Source organism: Lithobates pipiens, unplaced genomic scaffold (assembly GCF_037356315.1).
Source record: "Lithobates pipiens isolate NorthernLeopardFrog02 unplaced genomic scaffold, aLitPip1_a1.2 Scaffold_8, whole genome shotgun sequence".
NCBI classification, from domain to species: domain Eukaryota; kingdom Metazoa; phylum Chordata; class Amphibia; order Anura; family Ranidae; genus Lithobates; species Lithobates pipiens.
In genome coordinates this window covers 238,796,655-238,807,695 of record NW_027507903.1, presented here as the reverse complement: position 1 = coordinate 238,807,695, position 11,041 = coordinate 238,796,655, and positions in this window count along the sequence as shown.

Sequence of the window (11,041 nt, the reverse complement as noted above, 5' to 3'; positions counted from 1 at the left end):
TTGTTTCCCAAGGTCCTGAATAAATTGCATGGTATTGATCTTTATACAAATGATCTGCTTCCTTAATTACAATGTATATCGGAAACTGGCTCTGCAATGAAACATTTTGCTATCCATTATTATCACAGAGGATGTATAAAATGCTGTAATATATGCTAGAAGAAAAAAAAAAGGATATACAAAGCAACATATCTTATATGCATTAAAAAAAATGAAATGATGTAGCTTCTCCGAGTAATGACATCATTCCTTGTGGGAGTCATTAGCATTTATTAGCATGTATTGACTGCTGGAGCACATCAGGATTAATAGTCTAAAGGAAATATGTTTAAAGAACAGGACTTCCTGACCTATTTTTTTAGTTTAAAAAAATGGAGATATAAACTTAAATGTGCATGTAATTTAGGGCATAGACACATAATTTATATATTCATTTTACTTCTGCCTTTGTTTAAGCAATCTATTTTACCCACTGCAAATACTAGATTTTGTCTGCTTTTTTCATTTAAAGGCAACTTACTTTAAGAGAAATATATAGTCTGCCACTGCTGACTTCTTTTAGTGCAAAGACAGTTATTCAGAAAGGTATAAAGATGTATTACAGGTATTGGTAATCTACATTGATCAAGCTTGGACCAATGTAACAATGTACCTGTCTGATACCCCTGGAAACTGGAAATCACGGAAGTGAACACTACAACTGCACTGATCTTCACTTGTTTCCAGGCCCCCTGCAGAGTGGATGCCCTGCCACATTTTAAACACAGGAGGTTGGCCACTCAGCACTGCTGCCTTTCAGACAATGCTTTGCATTTCCTAATGAATCCAAAGAATTCTCTGATTGGGCAAGTTGGAGAGGCAGGGTGGTAATATCACTCCTTCCACCTTGTCTAATCAGAGAATGTTTTCCATTGCAAAATGAACTGCATTTCAAAGCATTCGCTGAACAGCATTTGTGCCAAGCAGTCAACCTTTTGTGTACAGAATGTAGCAGAGCAGCTGGTCAAAACGGGACACGGAAGATAGTGAAGTTTACTGGAGTAACGGTGTCTACTACATCGATTTCTAGGTGCGTTGGCCACACATGGTATTCCATGGACCCATATAACTCTGTCTAAAATATTCATACCTGGAATTCCTCCTTATAGTATATAAATTATCTAAACTTTTTTTCTTAGTTTTGGATAGAGTAAGAAAGGGTTAGAATCCAATGGCGGCTGGACCAACCCCACCCCCCCCCCAGCCTGCATCATCTGTGTGGCTGTGAACTTTGCGAGGTGCTGGACCAACAAGCCTCTACCATGTCCGTCACCCACTCACAAGCACGTGACCACATCCAGAGGCCCCAACTAGCCAGTTTCATATTGTCCTCGGGGTGCAGAGCACTGTGCCCTGAACCTTCCCACCCTGCGATACCAGCGAATTGGAATCAGCTTCTGGCTTCCCTGCCAATCAGGACAGGAAGACCCATAACCCAGAAACAAGACTGGGTTTAAGACATAAGCCGCAGCACCGGGTGCCAGGGGAGCCGCGACAGCTGGAGGGCTTTTCTGTAAGGAGAGTGCCTAGCCCACACCCCCCCCCCCCAAAATCCTCCAGCACCAGCCACTACTTTTAGAATCCCTGTCAGGTTTTACTGCCATCCAGGGATCCTTGTCTTTCATTAAAATAATACTCGGTGATCCTATAATAAAAGTCAGTGTTCGGACACTTCCTTCCTTAGTAGGTTCCTGTTTCGTAGTTACTCTCCTGCATTGTCACAAGTGCTGTTTCAACAGACTACACAGTCATGGTCTGCTGTTGTCACTATCAGGAATGTCATGTAGTGGTCTCTGGAATACATGCATGTAGATATGAAGGGGTCGATTTACTAAAACTAGTGCACACAGAATCTGGTGCAGCTGTGCATAGTAACCAGTTTCCAGGTGTTGTTGTCAAAGTGTAATTGAACAAGCTAAAGTTAGAATCTTATTGGCTACCATGCACAGCTTTTTTCGTTTTAGTAAATCGCCCCCAAGTGACTGCAAAAAAAGCCTCAGGAAATCAGCAACAAACTACAGAATTTAAAAAAAAATTGTAAAACAAATAGTTTGCCTAAAAACTGTAGTTGTCGAGGGTGGGCAACCTAGATTTTTACAGCTACTTTAAGACACATTAAACAAATAATCGGAGATAGCTTCTTGTGAATGATTGCACATTTATAAACATGTATCACTGTCACCAGCTATAAATATTTATGTCCAGCTTCCACGTAATTACATGTTGTAGATGTGCAGTATTGTGTTCTTATGTTCAATGCATATTAACAAATTACGTGTGTCCCAAGTAATACAGCTGGGCGAATTAAGAAAATTACAGCAGGATTAATGTGGGTCAAAATTAAACAATTGGGCTTATTCAATAAAACAGTGTAAATAGCTGGGTGCAAACTGCAGTACCATAAGCAAGCAATCAAAAGCTATTTTATTTTTGCCTGGCTTCAACAAAATTAGATTTGATTGGTTTTCCTAGGTACTTAGCACATTGTTCCTTTTCCCTGTGAATTGAATGAGCATATTCATCTTTCCTATATGTTGCACTAGCATTGAAGCACTATTAAATTGATACTAAACATATTCAAGGCGTAGCTTTTGTTCCAAATTGCCATCACTATTTCAAATTTAGAATTTGTTATTTATATGACTGCAGAGCTTTATTTTCAGCAGCCATTTCTCCAGTACCCAATGGTAAACTCTTTTGGCTCATGCTTAAAGCCTAATATCAGGTTTCATTTTACTTTAAATTATTCATTTGGATCAAATTGACCCAAATTTAATATTTCCACTACTAAGAAATGTTCCCCCTGTCAGCGCTGCATAAACTATATGTAGCTTATGCTACATACAGTATACAGCATTGTGTTCCAACAGCAGTACGGGGACTTTCTGTCCCATTCCCAGAACAAAATTAAGTCTTGCTGAGCGCTGTCCAGTGATTCACAGGAAACTTTGCATTTTTATGACTAGATACAAGGAGATGGAGACTGTGACATCATCCACCCACTTCTCCACCTCAGCCAATCAGAGGATTTTTTGTATTCATTCATAAAATACAAAGCTTCCTGTGAATGGTTCAGCAGTGCTCAGCCTCAGTAGCAATGCTAGGTGGGGGCGGGGGGTGCGGGCCGCACCCGGGTGACACCCACCAGAGGGGTGACACCCGTGGATTGTGGCACTGCTAACACCGCCCGCTGCCCTGATGGTCTGCGCCTCGCTCTGTGTCAGTGGAGCAGACTAAAGTTGCTGGCACCTCCTCCTCTCTGTTTACATCCAATGAGGAGGAGGAGCCCGAGGGACACACACCGCTGTGTGTATACGTCTGTGGCCGCGCTGTTCTGAGGTCTCTACTGTACACTTTATTATAAGTAGATGGACATGTGCGGGGGACGCTATGGGAGGGGAGAGGGTGCCTATGCTGATAGGGGTGTCTGCACTAAGGGGGGTGTCTATACTGCGGGGCTTGGCACTAAATGGGGGTTGTCTATACTGCGGGGGGGGTCTGTATTAAGGGGGTGTCTATACTGATGGGGGTCTACATTAAGGGAGGTGTCTCTACTGTGGGGGTCTGCACTAAGGGGGGATTCTATACTGATGGGGGTCTGCACTAAGGGGGGATTATAGTTGGTGGAGGGGGGTGACACCAATATTTTCTGCACCAGGTGACACCAACCCTAGTGATGCCACTGCTCAGCCTGGTTTGATTTTGCTTTGGGTACAGGGTGGGATGTCCCTGCACTACTGCCAGAACACAGAACACAGCCAATGCTACATACTGTACAGTTTATATAGTGCTGACAGCTACATATATTAGTAATGGAAGTAGTTAATTTGAGTCAGCTTGGCTAAACAAAAAATTTAAATTAGGCTTTAAGTTTGCTTATTCTTGTGTTTAATGATAACACGAAAACCTTTGTAATTGTGCAAGCACATTCAAAGCCCTTTGTTTTGTTTAAAAAAGAAAAGCAAGATAATAGTATTCAAAATTTTAATTTTGGAGCTCAAAATGGAAAGGAACACTTTACTGTATTGTTGCTTTGTGAAATCAACGCACAAAAAATTGAAGACCCTAATGCTTCACAAGAGGATAGATAAATCAGCATTGTCAGTTTGAGAAGAAAATTGTTGCTTTCTTATATAGCATATCCAAATACCAGTGTTGTTTACAACATTAAAAAAGTTGACTCTGGGATGCTGGCCTTGGAGGTAGATTTTCAAAGCCAAATCTGAGGAAGGTAAATAAAAGGAAAAGGTATTAATGACAAAACATATACATTGGATGGTGCAGGACTCGAAAGAAATATTATTAACACAGTGTGAAGTGTTTGGATCAAGTAGGAAAACAGGTGTGAAATGTAGGGAAAAAGAAAGGATGCTGTTGGAGAGCTTGATAACGTCTGTGGTGCATAGTGAATAAAATGTAACCATATTAGGCTTCTTTGGTTACCAATTCTATTTTATAATGCCATTCCATCCCCTGTGGTCGATACTTAAATTATTTTAGATGTTATCCTATAGCAGGATGATAATCCAAGGCATTTTTCCAATCTATGCAAACTCTATTTGAAAAATAAATCAGAGATCAGGGTCCTGACTGATAGAGTGGCCAGCATAATTGACAGATCTCAACGTTATTTAGCTATTGTTGGAAGTGATTCACTGTAAATTCAGAAAAAAAATGCTCTAGAACAGCGGCCCCCAACCTTTTTTGGCACGGGGGACTGGCTGTGTGCAAGAAAATTGTGCCAAGGCCCGGGGGCGCATGGCACGTGTGGGGGGGTAATTGATTTTTTGTGGGCAATTTGTCAGGGCAATGGCTGATGTTAGTGCTTCAATCATCTCAGTACTATGGTTGGTATGGTGTCAGGATGATTGAAACGCATTATTTCTATAATTACATTGTAATATAAAATTAAATGGTTAACTCACCATAATGCAGTCAGTATAATCAGTGGGAGCCTTCAGCGTGTCACTTACCGCCATCACTTGTCACTTGCCATGTCACCTGCCTCTAGATGAGGCTGTCACTTGCCACCAGATGGGGATGTCACTTGCCACTATGCCTACCACCAAATGGGGATGTCACTTACCACACTGCCTGCTACCAGATAGAGATGTCACTTGCCACGCTGACTGCTACCAGATGGAGATGTCACTTGCCAGGCTGCCTGCCACCAGATGGTGATGTCACTTGCCATGCTGCCTGCTATCAGATGGAGATGTCATTTGCCACGCTGCCTGCCACTAGATGGGGATGTCACTTGCCACTATGCCTGCCACCAGATGGAGATGTCACTTGCCACTATGCCTGACACCAGATAGGGATGTCACTTTCCACTATGCCTACCACCAGATAGAGGTGTCACTTGCCACGCTGCCTGCAAGCATCATGGGAATTGCCACAGTTACCTGGCTGCCACCCAAAAAAGCAGTTTGTCATTAATTAATTTACATGTAAAATCAAGCTCTCCCCCCCCCCCCCCCCCCCAGCATTGCAGAGTACTTGCAGCCAGGTACAATGCAGTCAGCCTCTCCTCAGCCCGGGTAAACTAGCTGCAGGTAAAACACAGGCACATGTGAGGGAGAGATGAGAGTGAGGGCAGGCCATGAGAGATTACATCATTCTCTTTCTTCTAGGTCGCCCTTTAAGTAACGGCAGAACAGAGGTTCGGGCAATGAGAGATGATGTCATCTCTCTCCCCCGCTGCCGCACCACTGACATTACTTGTCTTCTCCGTGGCCCGGCAGCAGAGGCGCCACGACCCAGTGTTAGGCCATGGCCCACAGGTTGGAGACCTCTGCTCTAGAAAACAGTCATACCTCAGAAGGTGTAGAATGATATTTCCCTAAATATCTCCAAAAAAACGACAGCTAGAATGCCAAATGTCTGCAAAGCTGTAACTGTTACTAATAAAAGAATCTTTGATTAATGCAACATTTGATGAATAGAGAGGTCTTTTTCGATAAAAACTATTTTATAACAATCTCAGTATATTGACTTTAACATCTGATCAATTTTTTTATGGTACCTTGGTAAATCAAAGTATCAACTGCTATTAAAACATGAACATTTACTAGTGATTACAAACTAGAGAATAATAGTATAACTACTATTAAAACACATTCCACAATGTCGCAATTTTTGCGACTCCTACATCCTCCCCCCACTCTTCCCCATATCTCTTGACCCTCATTACCCTCCTCCTGACTTCTTCCTCTGTCACAGACTTCTTTTACACTTCTTAAGTTTCTAGCTGCCTTTTCCTATCCAGTGGCCCTACCTGATGATTCTTTACTGAATGATGCAATACCCATCTCTGATGTGTCCCATCACGTATTCTTTGCACATCAAGTTTTACTTTACTTAACTTTATATAAGCGGTCCTTGCAACTTTAAGTACATTTTAATATGCAATTTATGATTCTGTTACTTTGTATACATTGTAAAAATTTAATAAAGATTATTAATCCAGAATAATAGTATAAATAATAAGTAATACTGTATACTTTTTTTTTTCTTTTTACAAATGAGAGAGACTATCTGTTGTTAAACTTTCTTTAGTTTTATTAAACTCCCCGATATCTTCACAGCACATAAAAAAGAAAGTGCTCATAATTTTTCCTTCTCTTACCATGACCACAATCAACCAATATTCTACAAATGTTTTATCCACAAAATTCTCATTGTTGGACTCAGCACAAGATGCATGTTCCCCATTGTCTTGCAAGTGAAGCTTTCATTGTGGCTGATTAACCAAAGAAGTACAGAATGTTCTGCCTGCTAAGTGAATTCTCACTTTTTAAGGGAACTTTCAATTACCCCTGGGAATGTATTGAAACTTCTCTTTGCATATTTGCACCCAATTGTGTGCAAATAATTTTTTTTGTTAAACAAGCAAAAAAAAAAAATATGCTTGCATATGATTAGATAATAAAAGTTAGCACATTTTATCTCATTCAGTAAACTAAAGACCCGTACACACAATCAGATTTTCTGATGAACGTTCGTTAGTTTTTTGTTGCATGCTAGTCTCGAAAGTCAAGTGGTTACTCACCATATGAAAATTCTCGTACGACAGAATTAAATTTCAGAAGTGACGTAATGTGTTGAATAGTTTTATATGTATTCTTTCATTTCTGAGCATTCGTAGTCTTGCTCTTTTTTTTGGACAAAAAACTTACTAATTAAATGAAAATCGGATGTTGTGTACACATGCCAAAAAAAATGATCTAGTCTGCACATCCAGCTTTTGTCGTATGAAATTCGGAATTGGCTGTCGAAAGCACCATACTGACGATCCGCAAATCGTCAGATCGTTCGTCAGACAAAATTTTACTTCCAATTTTTGTATCATGTGTACGGGCCTTAAGTAAACATTCCCTTGCAAAGTGAGCATGCTTTAGTCCTTTAGTTAATCACTTACATTGGGTGCAGGTTTATAGCTACTTTAAAGTGAATGTAAAGCTTTGAGTTTTGTTTTTTTAACCACTTCCTGCCCACCATATAGCAAATGGACGTTGGCAAAGTGGTTGTGATATCTTGACCGGGGGCGTGCATCGCAGAGATCGTTGTTGCAGCGTGTCAGTCTGACACACCGCAACTCCGATCTAGGTAAAGAGTCTCTGATGGAGATCAGCCGTGTACAATCACGATGTAAACAGGAAGAGCCAATTATCGTCTTGTTTCCTCACTCGCTCCTCTGACGGGAGGGTCTCGCTGATTGGTTATCAACGCAGCCCCCCCTCGGATGCCCATCCAGGACAACCAGGGATGCCACCAGGACCACCAGGGATGGCCACCACTGATGACCACCAGGGGTGGCAATGTGTGCCCACACATGATGTCAATCAGTGCCTACCAGCAATATCTGCCAGTGCCTCCTTATCGGTGATGCCAATGAGTGCCATCTATCAGTGTCAATCAGTGCCACTCATCAGTGTCCATCAGTGTCACCTATCAGTGTCCATCAGTGCCACCTATCAGTGCCCATCAGTGCCACCTATCAGTGCCCATCAGTGCCACATCAGTGCCGCCTATCAGTGCCCATCAGTGCTGCTTATCAGTGCCCATCAGTGCCGCCTTGCAGTGCCCATCTGTGCCATATGAGTGCCAATCAGTGCTGCATATCAGTGCCACCTATCAGTGCATCAGTGTCCATCAGTGCCACCTCATTGGTTCCACCTCATCCGTGCTCATCAGTGCCACCTTATCAGTGCCCGGCAGTGCAGCTTCATCAGTGTCCATCAGTGAAGGAGAAACCTTACTAATTTACAAAATTTTATAACAGAAACTTAGAAAAACGTTTTTTTCTAAATTTTCGGGCTTTTAATAAAAAATGCAGAGGTGATCAAATACCACCAAAAGAAAGCTCTATTTGTGGGAAGAAAATGATAAAAATTTTGTTTTGGCATACAGTGTAGCATGACCGCGCAATTGTCATTTAAACAGTGAAAGCACTGAAAGCTGAAAATTGGTCTGGGCAGGAAGGGGGAAAGTGCCCTGTATTGAAGTGGTTAAATAACAAACATGCCATATATACCTCCACTGTGCATTTTACACAGAGTGGCCTCATTTATCCTCTTCTGGGGTCCCCTGGCGGCACTGATAGCTCCCCCTTGCATAGTGTGACCCCCTAGGGAGGCTCTCTCCTGGGGGGTTACCTTGCGGGTGCACTTCCGAGTCCAGAATTTGCGTCCATAGACACAGAATGCCGGACTCGGCCCTGGCCCCTGGCGCCACATCATTGGATTTGATTGACCGCAGCGGGAGCCAATGACTGCACTGCTATCAATCTATCCAATCAAGAGCTGAGAACCCTGGACAGAGGAAGAGCATGTCTCCGCTGTGGGAAATTCCAGGGCTCAAGTAAGTAAAATAGGAGGTGAAAAAACACAATGGTTTGCAACCACTTTAACCTGTTCCCGACCGGCGCATGCCGATGTACGTCAGCAGAATGGCACGGGCAGGCATATTGGCATACAGGTACATACAATCTTTAATGCTGCCCTGCCATCGCGAGTGCGCCACTGGTGGCGCGCTCGCATGCCGGTCAGACCCCGCAGACTTGATCGCCACGGGCATACCCGCAATCGTCTCACGGGACGGCTGAATGGAGAAATTCCATTGTAAACAGCATTTCCCCATTCTGCCTAGCAACTAGTGACGCTGATCTCTGCTCCATGTGATTGGAGCAGAGATCAGTGTTCACTAAATGAAAGCCCAGCCCCCCACAGTTAGTAACACACCCCTAGGAACACTTAACCCCTACACTGCCACCCACTGGTTAACCCCTTCACTGCCAGTGTCATTTACACAGGAATCACTGCATTTATATAGCAGTGATTGCTGTATAAATGACAATGGTCCCAAAAATGTGTCAAAAATGTCTGATGTGTCTGCCATAATGTTGCAGTCACAATAAAAATTGCTGATCGCCGCCATTACTAGTTAAAAAAAATAATTATTAATAAAAATGCCATAAAACTATCCCCTATATTGTAAACGCTATAACTTTTGCGAAAACCAATCAATAATCGCTTATTGCGATTTTTTTACCAAAAATATGTGGAAGAATACGTATTGGCCTAAACTGAGGGAAAAAAATGTTTTTTTATATATTTTTGGGGGATATTTATTATAACAAAAAGTTAAAAATAATGTGTTGTTTAGACCCCATTCACACTTGGTCAGAAGCATTTTCAGGCAATTTTGTAGCTTTTTTGTGAGTTTGTGCACAATTTTTCAGACATTTTTGGGTTTGCACTTTTTTGTTTTAGCCAATAGAAAGCTAGTTACTACAAGGAAGAGAAACAGAAAAAGGAGTTTTCGGGATGCATATACTTTTTAAGCTTAAAGCGACAAATACAAAAGCTTCAAGTATAACATTTTGGAAATGTAGTTCAAATCACTCGGGAATGGATGGGGTCTAGAGTGAACCTAAATCAACTGGGAAGAAGGTGAAGGGGACTGGTAGGATGAGTGGAGCTGCTAAGAGAAAGATATCAGTGTTTCTGTTATAAACTTGAAGGATGACACACTCCACAGCGTTTAAAGTTCATTTAGCCTTTGTTAAGAGTATGCAAATAACTGAATGTCCATACCATGGCTGTGGGTTCACTTGAATGCAACCCTGAAGTAAGAGAAAAATGTACCCTTTGTTAAGAGTATGTAAATAATTGAATGCCCATACAATGGTTGTGGGTTCACTTGAATGCAACCCTGAAGTAAGAGAAAAAATGTAGACTGCCATGTTTGACCATCCTCTGAAAACAATGAATTCTTGGCTATTTGTGAGTACAAAGTAAGATATTTAATAGATCTGCATACTTGTTTAATTTAAAAAGAAGAGGTCCCCAATTGCAAATTCTATTCAGGACAGTTTCTGTTAGACTGGCTTCCTACCTATGTGTTACAGTAACTTGTGGCAAAATAAGTTTTACTGACTGTTACCAGGATGCAAGTTAATGCAAAGCATTTTGTTAGGTGCCATGCAGTGCCATTCATTTAGAATAGTATTCCAATGCACAACTGCAGTAGCCTGGAATACACCTGCATTGTTGTGCACCACACCGCAATGCAATGTATTGTGGTGCCCTGTATTAAATTCTGCAGGGACTTTTTTTATCCATTGCCATGGATTGGCAGCTTATTTTAAATGAGTGGGCTGCTTTAATGCAAAATACAATGCAACATGGTAACACACCACAACAGAAGGCACACATCTAAAGGGTCTACCAGTCATGATGAGAAAACATCATTATCATTATGTATATTTATATAGCACTGATAATTTAACACTTCTGACTTGCAGCGCTGGGGTCCTCCTGCTCAGGACACAACCTCATGGAGTTCTCACTGTGTTTGTGTAGGATTCCTCCAGGTACTATGGTTTTCCTCTCACATTCCAAAGACATGCTGGTAGGTCCATTGTCTCCTTTTTAAATTGGACACAAGCTGGCCATACATTATACAATTTTCATATTCACTTTCCTTTAGATTTATTGTC